General features: G+C 43.1%; 1 protein-coding gene across 1 annotated transcript in view; it reads left to right on the top strand.

Annotated features, from left to right (window-relative positions):
* Nucleotides 1-616: 616 nt before the first annotated feature.
* ATP10D (ATPase phospholipid transporting 10D (putative)) overlaps nt 617-14,682 on the top strand; it is a 137,188-nt gene continuing 123,122 nt past the window's right edge. The window contains exon 1 of the mRNA XM_062213540.1: nt 617-862. The gene's annotated coding sequence lies outside the window, so the exon portion shown is untranslated. The remainder of the gene's footprint in view (nt 863-14,682) is intronic.

Raw genomic sequence — 14,682 nt, 5'->3', positions numbered from 1 at the left:
GGACAGAACCACTGGCAGCCAGTGCTCATTGGATTTTGTTCTGGAATATTGCTTCTGCCTTCACTAAATGGCCTACTTCTCAAAGTCTGTAAGTAGTCAGACCCTTTGAGAGATCAGACAGCTTGCTGAAATTGATTTAGGAGTAAAGTTTTTTTTTAAAAAAATACATTGTGGATTTTAAGCAGAGGCTGGCAAGTGTGCGGACAAATCCAGAGTAAGGAAACAGAAAGACAGGGAATGGGAAACAGTGAAATGAACTGTGGTCTTTTTTTTTTTTTTTTCCTCTCTCAATTTCTTTTCTAGTTTTATAGAAGCCTCCATTTCAAATTTTTAGGTTTGATTTCCTTGCCCTGCGCAACATAATTCCCCGGTGTTTCTAATCGAGGTAAATGAGCGCATTGGAACCAATCTCTTAAACGCGAGCAATCAGTACCGCACGGCGAAAGGCACAGGTGGGACTGAGCTAGCTAGCTCTGGAGCAAGGAGCCCGGTGGTGATGGGCAGCTCTGTCAAACAGCTGGAGTCGGGAACCGGGCTGCGGCGGGCCCCGCCCCGTGACGTCACGGGAGGCGGGGCAGCTCGTGATTGGCAGTACGCGGGAGCTAGGGCTGCTCCGGAGCCCAAAGGAGGAGAGGGAGAAGTAGGTCGAGGCTCTGCCCAGGCGCCGGCGCCGGTTCCGGCCACTGGAGTTTGGGAGCTGTTTGAGAAGTGATTTCTTTTTTTTTTTTTTTTTCTTCCCAAAGCCGAACGGCTGGCCTGGAAGCATAGCCCGCCCCCAGTGTCCGGATTCGTGCTGGGTTCTTTTCTTGCACCCTTGAGACTCGCGGTCGTCATGCTGTGATGTGTGCCCGGGGAGGAACTGGTAAGATGACGACCCAGGACCCTCGGTGACCGTTCCGTCCCGGGTCTCGGCTTCCCCACGCACTCTCTTCTTTCTCTTTCTCTCCCCCGACCCCTCCCACCCGACTCTTACTGGACTTGGAAATCGTAGACGTGGTTACACCTTCTTCAGACATTTGATTTATAAAAGGGGACCTATTTGATGTGCTCTACATGCTGGGTTTTGTGAAAAGGTAGATTATGCGCATACACACACACACACCCCCACACCCCTGCGCCTGCACACAGGCATTGTCCCTGTCTGCGCTCTCGCCCCTCTCTCCCTCCCCCACCACCGCCTTTTCGTCCTGTTGTGAAATGGAGCAGCTCGAAGCAATTTGGGCCATCTGCCTTAGCAGTGGTGGGAGTGTTAACAGTCACCCGTGTGGATAAGCCACAGGTTGATGGCTAAGGAAGAAAAAGGTGTTTATCTTGGAGCTTGCTCAGAAATAGTTTTCAAAGGAGTGCTGCTGAGTGAGAAGCCGGCACCCTTCCCGGCCGGCCTGGCCTTGGAGGACTCAGTTGCAGTTTGAGCACCCTCGTGGTGCAGCCAACAAAACGTGGGAAACGCCACCGTGGGCGGCGGAGGGAAGTCGGGGGTCGCGCGTCCCGGCCAGGGGCGGGGTCCCACCGGTGACCTGGGACTCTGCTTTTACAAACAGTCCGTTTACTCTCATTCGAGAAGGCAGGCCTGTGAGCTCGGGTGTCTAGAACCAAAGTTTCTTCTTTCTTTGTTTCATGCTGGTGTTTTTTTTAAACAGAGAAAAGGCAATTTTACAGGCTCAGAGTAAGCCAGTCAACCCTGAAAGATGAGCCACAAGGAAAGGGTCAGCCCTTCACTAGTACTATCCTATCAGCCTTCACCATCATAAAAAAAATCTGTTGACAAGAACAGAAATGCAACATGTGAGCATTGTAGCAGAATAAACCATTCAGTGCCCCAGGCTGAGCCCTTACTCCTGTCCACCCCAAAAGGCGGTAACCGCTTCTGGACTGTTTTCTACTCTCCTTACAGACACATATACATTCATACCTTGAAAGAGTTGCATTCTATCAAAATCACATTATACTGTGTGCGTTGAAAAACAAGTTACCAGCACTCAAAGTTCTAGGGAGTTTAAAACATCATCCTAACTGCCAACTTAACATTTGTCACATTGTGTGAAAAGTATGGAGAATTCCCAGCAGTGTGAAACAGGATGTGGGGATGTTTGTTTGACCTTGGTATCGCAAAAATGGAAAACTTTTCATACTTAGCGACAAAATGTAATTGAGTAGGATATTATTTATTTTTGTATTGTCAGCGGACGGAAGGAAATGTTCATAATTTGATTATGACATTTAATAGAACAGAGCTGGCTTGTGTATTAGACAAATTTTTTTTTTTAAGATTTATTTATTTGAAAGGCAGAGTTACAGGGAGAGGCAAAGAGAGAAAGGCAGAGGCGAGGTGGGATGGGGAGATGGGGGAGAGAGGTCTTCCTTCTGCTGGGTCACTCCCTAGATGACCCCAATGGCCGGAGCTGCTCGGATCTGAAGTCAAGAGCCAGAAGTTTCTTCTCGATCTCCCACGCGGGTGCAGGGGCCCAAGCACTTAAGCTATCTTCCACTGCTTTCCCAGGCTATAGCAGAGAGCTGGGAGTACCTGAGACTTGAACCAGCGCCCATATGGGATGCCGGCACCGCCACATCGCTGACCCCAATGTTCTTTTTAGAATCAGTTTTTCAAAATACGAGTTTAGAAGTATCCACATATTCACTTCATTCCACGTTTTAACTGTTGTCTAATTTAGTTAAAATCTTTCTTTAAATGATGGGAAATTTAAAAAATGTTATAAGCAACATCATTTGGGGATCCTCAAAACACAATACTTTTATCATGATGTGTTTAATAAATTCACCAGCTTTTAAAAAACATTTGTTATCCGGCGCCGCCCCTCAATAGGGTAATCCTCCGCCTTGTGGCGCCAGCACACCGGGTTCTAGTCCCGGTCGGGGCACCAATCCTGTCCCAGTTGCCCCTCTTCCAGGCCAGCTCTCTGCTGTGGCCAGGGAGTGCAGTGGAGGATGGCCCAAGTGCTTGGGCCCTGCACCCCATGGGAGACCAGGAGAAGCACCTGGCTCCTGCCATCGGATCAGCGCGGTGCTCCGGCAGCAACGCGCCAACCGCGGCGGCCATTGGAGGGTGAACCAACGGCAAAAAGGAAGACCTTTCTCTCTGTCTCTCTCTCTCACTGTCCACTCTGCCTGTCAAAAAAAAAAAAAAAAAAAAAAAAAAAAAAACAAAAAAAAAACAAAAAAAATTTGTTAACTCTAAGAACAATTGCATGCATGCTACATGCTATCACCATTCCTAGTTAATAGTTACAGCTGCTCAGCAGTTTTGCTTATCAGTTAGCAAAGAATTGTGAGTCAAATTTCTTAAACACTGTTACCTTCCTATGATCCTTCATAGATTTCTTTCTGCTCAGAAGTTAGTTTAGCCATATAAATAATGCTCGTCATGGCCTTGCAGAGTAAGAGGTAACAGTGATACTAGTTTTGTAAAGAGTTGTGGCCTAATTTGAATTTTCTTTTACACTTGTATAATACAGCTATTACTAGGGAAAAAATTTGGCAACAATATTTTACAAACATTACTAATAGTCCTATAATACAAGTATTTCAAGCAATAATATGGCAGTATGTACTAAAACCTGTAAATATCATAATCTTGGACCCAACATTCCTGGGTCTAGAAATACTCTTGGAAAATCATCCGAAATCATTATAAAGATTTACAAGTATGGACATTACAGGGTTTTCTGAGACAAGAAAAAAATCAGAACAAAGACCCATTAGCAAAATATTTGAATAAATTAATATAGCATTTCTCTGTATCTATTGATAAAGCTCACTTACCAAAATATTTTTGAAAAAAAGTGACTTGGAAATATGCTTGGAATGCAGAGCAAAAAAATAAATTTAATACTATGTGATCCTGAACCTGTAAAATGTAGTTTTGAAGTTAATATGTGTAAAAGATTGTTTTACCCAGTAAATATTAAGCTCTGAATGTATAAAGCAGGCATTGTTCTAAATTAACAAACATTGAACATTTAGTGAGACTGTAACAGTTCCTGTTTACGAGTTCCTTTTACATCAATGGGTATATCTGTTAATATATCACATATCAAAATACATACACACACACCTTCTAGGTAGTATTAGTTTTTTTTTTTTTTTTTAATTTTAATTTTTTTGACAGGCAGAGTGGATAGTGAGAGAGAGAGACAGAAAGGTCTTCCTTTTTGCCGTTGGTTCACCCTCCAATGGCCGCCGCGGCCGGCGCATCATGCTGATCCGAAGCCAGAGCCAGGTGCTTCTCCTGGTCTCCCATGTGGGTGCAGGGCCCAAGGACTTGGGCCATCCTCCACTGCCTTCCCGGGCCATAGCAGAGAGCTGGCCTGGAAGAGGGGCAACCGGGATAGAATCCGGCACCCCAACCAGGACTAGAACCCGGTGTGCCGGCGCTACAAGATGGAGGATTAGCCTGTTGAGCCATGGCGCCGGCCTGTAGTATTAGTTTTGATTTAATTTTTTATATTTTTACCTATATTCCCTAAACATCTATAACAGCTATTGCTTTTTATCATTATAAAACTTCACTTTCAAAAATACCGCCAAAAAAGACAAATGCTAAAGTGTATTTTACATAGCACTGTACTCTTTCAAATGGTATTAAAAGAAGGGGCTGGCGCCGTGGCTCACTTGGTTAATCCTCCGCTTTGCGGCGCTGGCATCCCATATGGGCACCAGGTTCTAGTCCCAGTTGCTCCTCTTCCAGTCCAGCTCTCTGCTATGACCCAGGAGGGCAGTGGAGGATGGCACAGGTACTTGGGCCCCTGCACCCGCATGGGAGACCAGGATAAGCACCTGGCTCCTGGCTTCGGATCGGCACAGCGAGCCAGCCATAGCCGCCATTTGGGGGGTGAACCAATGGAATGAAGACCTTTCTCTGTCTCTCTCTCTCTCACTGTCTAACTCTGCCAGTCAAAATAAAAAAAAAAAAGATTGTATAATATTGCTACAATCTGGATGTTTGTGTCTCCCCGCCCCCCTTCATGTGTTGATCCATAAGCCCCACTGTGATAGAGTGAAGAGGTGGGGGCTTTGTGAGGTCACAAGAGTGTAGCCTCCAGATGGTGGGATTACTGCCTGAAGAGAAGACTCTACAGAGGACCTTCCTGCCCTTGTACCATGTGAGGACACAGAAAGAAGGTGCCGTCTAGAAGCCAGAGAGCAAGCCCTCAGCTGGCCACTAAATCTGTTGGCACCTTGATCATGCACTTTCCAGCCTCTAGAGCTGTGAGAAATAAATATTGGCACACAAAGTATTTTGCTATAGCAACCCGCATGGACTAAGAGATAGATGAACACGGCTATAAAAAAGTTCTCCATGAAAAATAGACATTATAAAGGCAATTTACAAGGAAAAGTAACTGAATTGTCCAAAGCTAGGGAAGAGGGGATATTAACTTCCTAATAAAGAGTATCAAAATAGCAATAAATTGCCATGTTTGTACACTTTGTATTTACCAACATAGAAAGCAAATCAGAATTGGTGTTAAGAGACTCTTTCAATAATACAGAAAAATACTCCTTGATACAAGAAGGGGGAGAAAGCAAGTTGCAAAATGATATCCTAGTTTAGAAAAAAACTATGCACAGAAATCAGTTTATTGGTGGGAACAAGCCAATTTAAAAAATTTAGGTATTCATTTGAAATCAAAAAGAAGTATCCCAGGTTTGCTCCCTGAATGTCCACAATGCCTGTGGTCAGGCCAAATCCAGGAGCTGGGAACCAGGGACTCGGTCCAGGTTTCCCACATGAGTGGCAGGGGCCAAACTATTTGGGCCATAGCCTCCTTCCTCCCAGAGTATGGATTAGCAGGAAGCTGTAATGAGAAGCAGAATTGGAATTCAGACCCATGTACTCCATACTCTGATGTGGAATGCAGCCATCCCAAGTGGTTGCATCAAATGCCTGCCCCAAATCAAGTGGTAACAGTGACTGTGGTTGGTGGGATTATACATAATTGCCACTTTTCTACTGTTACTCATCTACAGTTTTGAAAATTTCTTCAGTACATATATTCTACTTATTGAGGGTAGAATTCACTATGCTAGTAGAGCAATTTGTCGAATATGGAGAGTAACAGGTGGTGTTATCTGCTCCCTATGTCACAAAGTTCCCTCAGGCTCCTTGCTGGTCACTAATTTTATGTCAGGTATCACTGTCTCTCATATTTCCAATGAAAACATGTATTTTAGGGGAAATCACAAAGTGATGCTTAGTCTATCACAGTCACGCTTTTCCTGGCTGTCTTCTGAAATAATAAGCAGTGTTGGACTGATGCGAGCCTTACTGCCGGTTCATTTCCTGTTGACCATCTCTGCTAACGTCTGTCGCCAGTAGGTCTTAAATACTGATTCATCTTTCTAAAATCTGTTCAATTCAATGCCTTCTTAAAAAGATGGGGACAATTTAATTTCTGTTAGTAAAACAAGCATAAGTTTTCAACTCATTTTTGTGTAGCAAAGGTAATAAAAATTGTTGTTTTGTTGACTATAAGAATGAAAGTGAAAATCAGTTTCAAACTGGTTCAAATGGGGGAATTCTTTTCAATTTCATAATGACTTATTGCAATTTTTAAAACATTCTGGCTTCCCTTAATTAGTCTGTAACACTATATAGAAGGTTATAGATAAAATTCTAATTGAAATATCACTGGAAACACTTTCTCTTCTGGGAATCTTCTCTCTCCCCCCTTCCTTCTTCTGACCTCATGTCCAGCTTCTGAGAGGACTGTGTATTTCCCCAAACTCATACATGAGGGGTCTCCAAAAAGTTCATGGAAAATACATACTATGAAAAAATGCATTTTTTCAAAATATTTTTCATCAAATTTTTTTCACTTTCCTGTGAGCTTTTGGAAGTGCCCTCATACTGCTTAAGTGCCTCTTTTTATCTTTGTTATTGAACTGAGTATTTTGACCTACTGTGGGACTCTTATTCATCCCCAAGGTACCCACACTATGCCTAGGACAGGGTGAGATAAATGAACACGAGAAGGTAAGCACCTAGAGGACAGAGATTTTTGGTTGGCTCCTTGGTTTATTTCCAGTATCTGTAGCAGTGCCTGCTATATAGTAGGAATACAGCAAACAGTTGAAAAAAAAAAGAAGCTATTGAAGTGCTTTCAGTGTGTTAGAGTGCATTATAATAATCCTCCTTTAAACTGTTTAGTAGTATTTCCATTTTATAAATATGGAAACTGAGGCTCAGGAGAGGCTAAGAACTCATGGTAAATAGCCAAGTGCAGTTCCATTCACAGAGCTTGTGTTCTTTCTGCAGACTGCATCTATTTTATTTCTAAGATTTATTTATTGATTATTTGAAAGGCAGAGTTACAGAGAGGCAGAGGAAGAGAGAGAGGGCTTCCATCCACTGGTTCACTCCCCAAATGGCCACAACAGCCAGAGCTGGGCTGATCCTAACCCAGGAGCCAGGAGCTTCTTCCAGGTCTTCCATGCGGGTACAGGGAACCAAGGACTTAGGCCATTCTCTGCTGCTTTCCTAGGCCATAGCAAAGAGCTGGATTGGAAGTGGAGCAGCTGGGGCTCGAACTGGCACCCATATGGGATACCAGCACTGCAAGCGGTGGCTTTACCTGCTATTCCACAGCACCAGCCCTGATGTGTTTCTCTTTCATTACTGTATTATCAGTACTTCAAAATTGGTGTATTTTGGGGGATTGGAAGCATTGAGTAAATGATTGGAATTGGCCATTTGTCATTGCTCCATTTTATAATTTATTTTTATTTTTTTGACAGGCAGAGTGGACAGTGAGAGAGAGAAACAGAAAGGTCTTCCTTTGCCGTTGGTTCACCCTCCAATGGCCGCCGCGGCCGGTGCGCTGCAGCCGGCGCACCGTGCTGATCCGATGGCAGGAGCCAGGTGCTTCTCCTGGTCTCCCATGGGGTGCAGGGCCCAAGCACTTGGGCCATCCTCCACTGCACTCCCTGGCCACAGCAGAGAGCTGGCCTGGAAGAAGGGCAACCGGGACTAGAACCCGGTGTGCCGGCGGCACCGCTAGGCGGAGGATTAGCCTATTGAGCCGTGGGGCCGGCCCCATTTTATAATTTAAGTGAAGACAATCAACTTCTTTATAATACTACTCACAGTTTTGGTCTCTCCCTTGTTGTATTGTATGTATTTACTTAAAAGGCAGAAAGATGGTAAAAAGAGATCTTCCATCCACTGGTTCACATTCCAAATAGCTCCAACAGTCTGGGCTGGGCCCAAAGCCAGAAGCTTTAAATTCCATCAGCCACAGGAGTAGCAGGAGCCCACGTGCTTGGGCCATCAGCGGCTGCCTCCCAGGGTGTATATTAGCAAGAAGTTGGATCTCAAATGTTGAGTAGCTGGGATTGAACTGGCACTCAGACATGGGATGCGGGCATCCCAAGCAGCAACTTAAAATATTTTATGGCCTAGTCATACTACCATATAAAATTTTAGTGGGCATAGTAATTTTATATTCAAATTGATTTAAATCTTTTATTACAGATTTGTAAATAATTTTACAGTTTAGGGATTTTAAGAAATCTGTTTATGTGGGTCATAAAACGGTAGTGGAGTAAACAGTGGCGTATTTTATCTGAGCTGCCACTGTCTTGCTGTGTAATCTGGTATAAGTCAGTGCCTCTGAACCTCACTTTCCTTGTGTATACAATGCAACATTTACTTCGATATTTATAATTTTTCCAGCTTTAAAATTCTGTTTGTTTTTCAAGCTGCTAGACCCCGTAATCTTTAAGATGCTTTTCCTATTCTGCAGAAACATTGGCATCAATTAGTTGTACGAGGATAGCTACCTTGTATTGATCAATGAAATGCCATATACCTTACATATCTTCTCATTACCTTCTGACAACAGCCCTGCAGGGTAGGTGTCATTGTTGCTGTTTGCTGAGGGCCACAGGAACTGCTCCCAGGACTTAGGGGTAGAGTGACAACTGAAACCCCAGGATCTGACTGAAGCTCTCCGTTCTTTATGCTCTGACACTTTCCTCTCTCTTGAACCCAAGGGGTGACTTCCTCTAACCCAGGGGATCTCAGGGGCAGTATTTTTTGACATTTTGAGCTGGGTACTTTGTTGTGGGGTATTTAACAGTATCTCAGGCCTGTGGTACCTACAGCCAAAAATATCTCCAGATATTGCCAAATGTCCCCAAGCATGGTGGGGAAGGACAAAACTGGCCCCATTTGAGTTCAACTGAAGTCATCAATGACTGAGGACAAATATAATCAGTGTTTCTAGCATAGTTTAGTTTAAGGGTCAAATGGAATTGACAACGTGGATGCCAGCAAAGAACCCCATGTCTTCATTCATTTATTTCATTTATTTGCCTTTACTCTCCAGATTTGTTCTCCTTAGACAGTATTCATTGCTAGAGTACAAAGAATACCATGGAAAATCTGATTAACATTCATTAAATCACCAAGAAAGTTACCCACCAGGTGTCCCCTACGTGTCAGACACTATCTGTGTTACTGGTTAAAATAGTGATCAAGGAGGTGGGTGTTTCGCTTGGTGCTTCAGTGCCTGAGTCCTGCATCAGAGTGCCTGGAGTAAATCCTTGGCTCTGGCTCCTGACTCCAGGTTCCACCTGTGCAGACCCTGGGAGACTCTAGCAATGTCTCAAGTCATTGAGTTCCTGCCACCCACAGGGAGACCAGGACTATGATTCCAGCTTCAGCCCCAGCACTGCAGGCATCTGGGGAGTGAACCCACAGATGGGAGATAGGTCTCTGTCTCCGTTTCCCACCCTCCCCCCTGTCCTCTCTCCCAAATAAATGAAAACTAATTTTAAAAATAAAGAAACAGTGAATAAGATGATATTGTAGAGGAAGCAGATATTAAACAATTTATTTTAGCTCATTTCTCTTAGGATTCCCATTAATCTTTTAAAGACTATCTTTAGAACCAGAGCGCATGTGTTATCCAAGTTTTACACACAAAACTTATCACACAGAGCTGGAATTTAGTCCCCTTTGTATGACTGAGTAAAAGTGACATACCAGAAATTGACTATTCTCCCAGTTTAAAAAGATGTTTTGACTATGATTTCCAAAATGAGCACTTATCTGTGTGCAAGCTCCATTTCAGAACTTAATTGTTTATCTGTTGCTTAGTATTTGATTGCCCTTACCACTTTCTGATCTGAAACCCAGGCACACATATATCAACAGTTGTCTCATGGGAACTGATTTCTGGAGTATTTCAGGTAATGAGGAAATCTCATGAGGTTCGTGGCTGATCCCTTTAGTGGGCCGTACTCCTGGAGGGCAAGAGCCAAAGACACAGGACTTGCCATCACTTTGGTTTCAGTATCTGGAGCAGTTCCTGGCAGGCTCATGGTAGCTTTTCAGTGCTGTGTACTCAACAGATAAAAGGATAAGGAATTTCTAACCTGTGAAAACAGATTTCAGTGAATCAGCCTTGCTGAGTTTCTGCCTTCTACTCCATGAAGACCATTGAGATGATTAGTTCAATTTTGTTGCATTTATTAATGCTTCTAAAGTAGTTGGAATTAAGAGCTAGATTTTTCTAAAGCCAGATATTTGGACAGCCAATCAGAGTAAACCTGTAAGACCAGATATAGATGTCAAACCAAGGACGTCTTCATCTACTAGGGGAAAAAAACAACTTATGAATATGCTTCTGAAGGCATCACAGTATAGAGTACTTTAGTAATGAGAGTATTGGGTGCTGAATTCTCAAACATTATTAAAAATACTGTTTCAGGGGCCAGTATTGCAGTGTAATTGGTAAAGCTGCTGCCTGCGATGCTGCCATCTTGTATGGGCACTGGTTCATGTCCTGGCTGCTCCATTTCCAAACCAGCTTCCTGCTAATGGCCTGGGAAAAACAGCAGAAGATGGCCCAAGTACCTGAGCACCCGCTACCCAAGTGAGAGTCCTGGGTGAAGTTCCTGGCTCGCTGGCTTTGGTCTGGTTCAGCAGATCTGGGGAGTGAACCAGCAGATGGAAGATTCTCTCTCTCCTGTCTCTTTTCTCTCCCCTCTCCCTCTCCCGTCACCCCTCTTCCCCCCTCCCTTTCCCTCTTCCTCTACCACGCTATCTCTGTGTAACTTTGACTTTCAAATATTTTTAAAAAACAAGCTGTTTCAAACATAGGAAAATAGAGTACACATTATATGACTTCCCTCCCAGATGAAATTTGTACCAGAGTGGTAGACCTTAAGCTGTCATACGCGACATGAAATAGATTATTATTTGAGTAATTGTCCTCCCTGAGTTTTAGAACAACAAAATTCAAATTCCTCAGCTATTTTTAAAAAGTGATTCTATTTTGTTTCCTTTTTGTGGTTTCCTTTTGCTAGTTTCCCTTTTAGGGTTATGTACTCTAGATCTTAATATGTGCAATAATAACTTTAGCATGCATAATGAAGGCTTTAGTGAGGTACCACAAAATGCCTAAGCTAAATATATCCTTGTCTGGAGCCACAGTGTGTAAAACTGTTGAAGCTGTTCTTTACTGCTTGTAACAGAGGTGCTATTTGGTTCATTCATTCATTCCTCAAATATTCATTGAAAGTCTACTTTATGCCTAATACTCTCCTATACCTAGGCTGTATCAGTGAACAAAAAAGCACAGAAATTCTTGCCCTAATGGACAAAGTAGACAAGAGCTAAAGGATGCAAATAAAGTATGTACTCTTAGAGAGTGATGCTAAAGTTCTGTGAAAAATAATGTGGGGAAGGAAAATAATGGGGAGGGGAAGATCTCATGGAGCTGGAGGCTGTTACTGCAATTAGTATAGGAGCCTTCAGAGAGTCTTTGTGATGACATCAGCGTCTAACTTAGGTTGTAATAGTACCAGGCTGATAGTCCTGGGCTAGGGCAATAGTTAGGGAGGCCAGGAGAGGTAGTAAGGTTCTGGAAGTAATTTTGGAAGGAAGGGGCCTGGGTTTGCTATAGCAGTTAAAGCCAACACCTGCATTGCATATCAGAGTGCCTGGGTTTGAGTTCCATCTCTGTTCCTGATTTCAGCTTTCTGCTAATGTTTACCCTGGAAGGCAGCAGGTAATGACTCAGTTGGGTCTCTGCCACTCACATTGGATGCCTGGATTGAGTTGTTGGCTTCTGAAGTCAGCCTGACCCAAATCCCAGCAGTTGCCGGAGATTAGGAGTAAACCAGTGGATGGCAATGCATTCTCCCTCTGTCTCTCAAATAAATAATAAAATATTAACTGTAACTAACAGAATTTTCTGACTGACCAGGTAGGAGTTGTAAGAAAATGATGGACCCACACGTTTGGGGTTGAGCATGGAGGATGGAACTGCCACCAACTGACATGGCTAGTCCACAGGGGTAGCAGGTTTGGGGAGAGAGCCTGGAGCTCACTGTGGTTACTCTCTGGCAATGGCCTGCCTGGTTGGCAGTATGAGTCTTGGGCTCAGTTACATGAGGAGGCTTGTGGGAGTTTGCTTTTGATGGCTTTGATTTGCTCAGTAAAACAGAAACAAGGTCATCAGCAGCAAGAAAGTCAGAAGGGAGATATTGGCTGCCAGAGAAGAAAGGAAAAGGTGCAGGAAGGTTGAGTGTGAAAGTGGGAGTGACTGTACTAGAAATGCAGTAGTTCTGCAGTGAGTGTGGATGTCCAATTCCTGGTTCCTGTTCAAGAACTAAAAATGACACTAATCATCAGTGATGCTGTGTATTTCTCTCTAGACACTTATCACTTGTAAACACTGGGACAGAATATGTAGAGATCTAAATACAACTGATTTGAACATAATCAGGGTAAGGGCTTTGGTAAGAAAGAAGTGAGAAAGGGAGTAGAGCAGTTGAGATGATAAGCGACAGGGAGATTAACTGTTGAAATTAGGTGGGGAAGTAAGACTGTGAGTGTGAGGGGCAGCAAAATATGGTTGCTCTGTTGCTGATGGATGTTGCAGCCATCAAAGGATATTGGATTCAGGTGGAAAAATGAAAAAATGAATCAAATTTTATTTGCATATATGAGATTATATTTCAAATACATATAAGGAATCTTCTATTGACTGCATTTGAAGAATGTTTTTAAAATAAATACATACAAGTACTTTCGCTGTTAACTTTTTTTTCAAGTGAAGTATGCCATTAGTAATTTTTCCCTTAAATACTTATGTTCAATTTTTAAAAATAGTAGTCTTCTATTATTTGACTCTGACATTTCTGATGGGTCTGCTAGAAGCAAGGTGCTTCCTGCCAGCTCTGCTTGGGTGGGTCTGTCCTAAGTGAGAGGACTCCGCAGTAGCGGTGGCTCTCCCTCCACATGAGCTGTTTCGGTGAGGTTTGGGTAGCCGCGTACAATTCCATACTACTTGGGTAAGTTTACCAAGCAAGATGGGCTTCAGTTCCCTTGACATTAACTGGAAATAATAATATGTACCTATTGTAAGGATTAAAGTTAATGTATATTTATCCCCAGCACAAAACTTGGCATATGTCTATAAATGGTAACTACTACTGTGATATTAGATTTATTAATCATACTATTATCATTGAATAACAATCTCAATGTGCTATCCTATAATTTCAGTAGTATATTATTTGAGGAGTATCTAGGATTACCAAGGTCAAAGTACAGTATTAAAGATCACAACCATCAATACTATAACATGTATTCATGCTTTTCTGATTGAAAGAAAAGATTAAGGCATATTAGAGATTTACACATGACTATGAGATTTTTAAAAACTTTCCAATAGCATAGACATACACATGAAAGTATGCATGGATTTTTAAAAATACTGCACAAAAATAATCTTAACTTTATTTTCCTTAAGATTTTGAAGTCCCTTTGTGGACAACTGCAGCATTTTCCCTGCCTTCCTGCTATATAAATCAGCTTGGAGCCTAAGCAATCATTGAAGGGGATTCATTTGGAGGTGGGGTCCTCTTAAGAAAAATCTGGTGTATATGGAAAGAGAAGCATTAAAGCTTTCAGTGTCTGGATGAACCATCCATAAAATGCATACATAAACACACACACACATGTATATACATATATAGAGGATCCATGACTTATCAGCTTAGGATTTTGCCACTTTTAGTGGTAGTGAAAACGGTACACCTTCAGTAAAAACTGTACTTCAGATGCTGTATTTTCTTTTCTTTAAAAATTTATTTGAAAGTCAGAGTTACACGTTGTGGGGGGGGGGGTGGTGTCTTCCATCCACTGGTTTACTCCCCAGTTGGCCGTTACGGACCTGCCGTTCACGCCCCAACTGGACCTGTGCCAATCTGAAGCCAGGAGCCTGGAGCTGCTTCCAGGTCTCCCACGTGGGTGCAGGGGCCCAAGCACTTGGGCCATCTTCTGCTTTTCCAGGCCAAAGCAGAGAGCTGGATTGGAAGTGGAGCAGCCAGGACTTAAACCGATGCCCATATGGGATGCCAGCATTGCAGGCGGTGGCTTTACCCACTATGCCACAACATTAGCCCCAGATGCTGTATTTTCATCTTCTGTGGGGCTACAGAGGTATGTGACTCTTTGATGATGCTGGCAGCAGCTGGGAGCCACACCTCCCTGTCGACCCTGCCATCACAAGGGGAAGCAACTGGCACTCTACAGTGTGCTGCATTGCCAGTATTTTTTTGGACACAGGTATTCAATAAATTATGTGAGATATTTGACACTTCATTATTAAATAGGCTTTGTGTTACAGGATTTTGCCCATGTAGGCT

This window comes from Lepus europaeus, chromosome 16, assembly GCF_033115175.1.
Source record: "Lepus europaeus isolate LE1 chromosome 16, mLepTim1.pri, whole genome shotgun sequence".
Classification (NCBI taxonomy): domain Eukaryota; kingdom Metazoa; phylum Chordata; class Mammalia; order Lagomorpha; family Leporidae; genus Lepus; species Lepus europaeus.
Note: the sequence above shows the minus strand (reverse complement) of the source record. Positions and strands in the feature narration are given on the sequence as shown.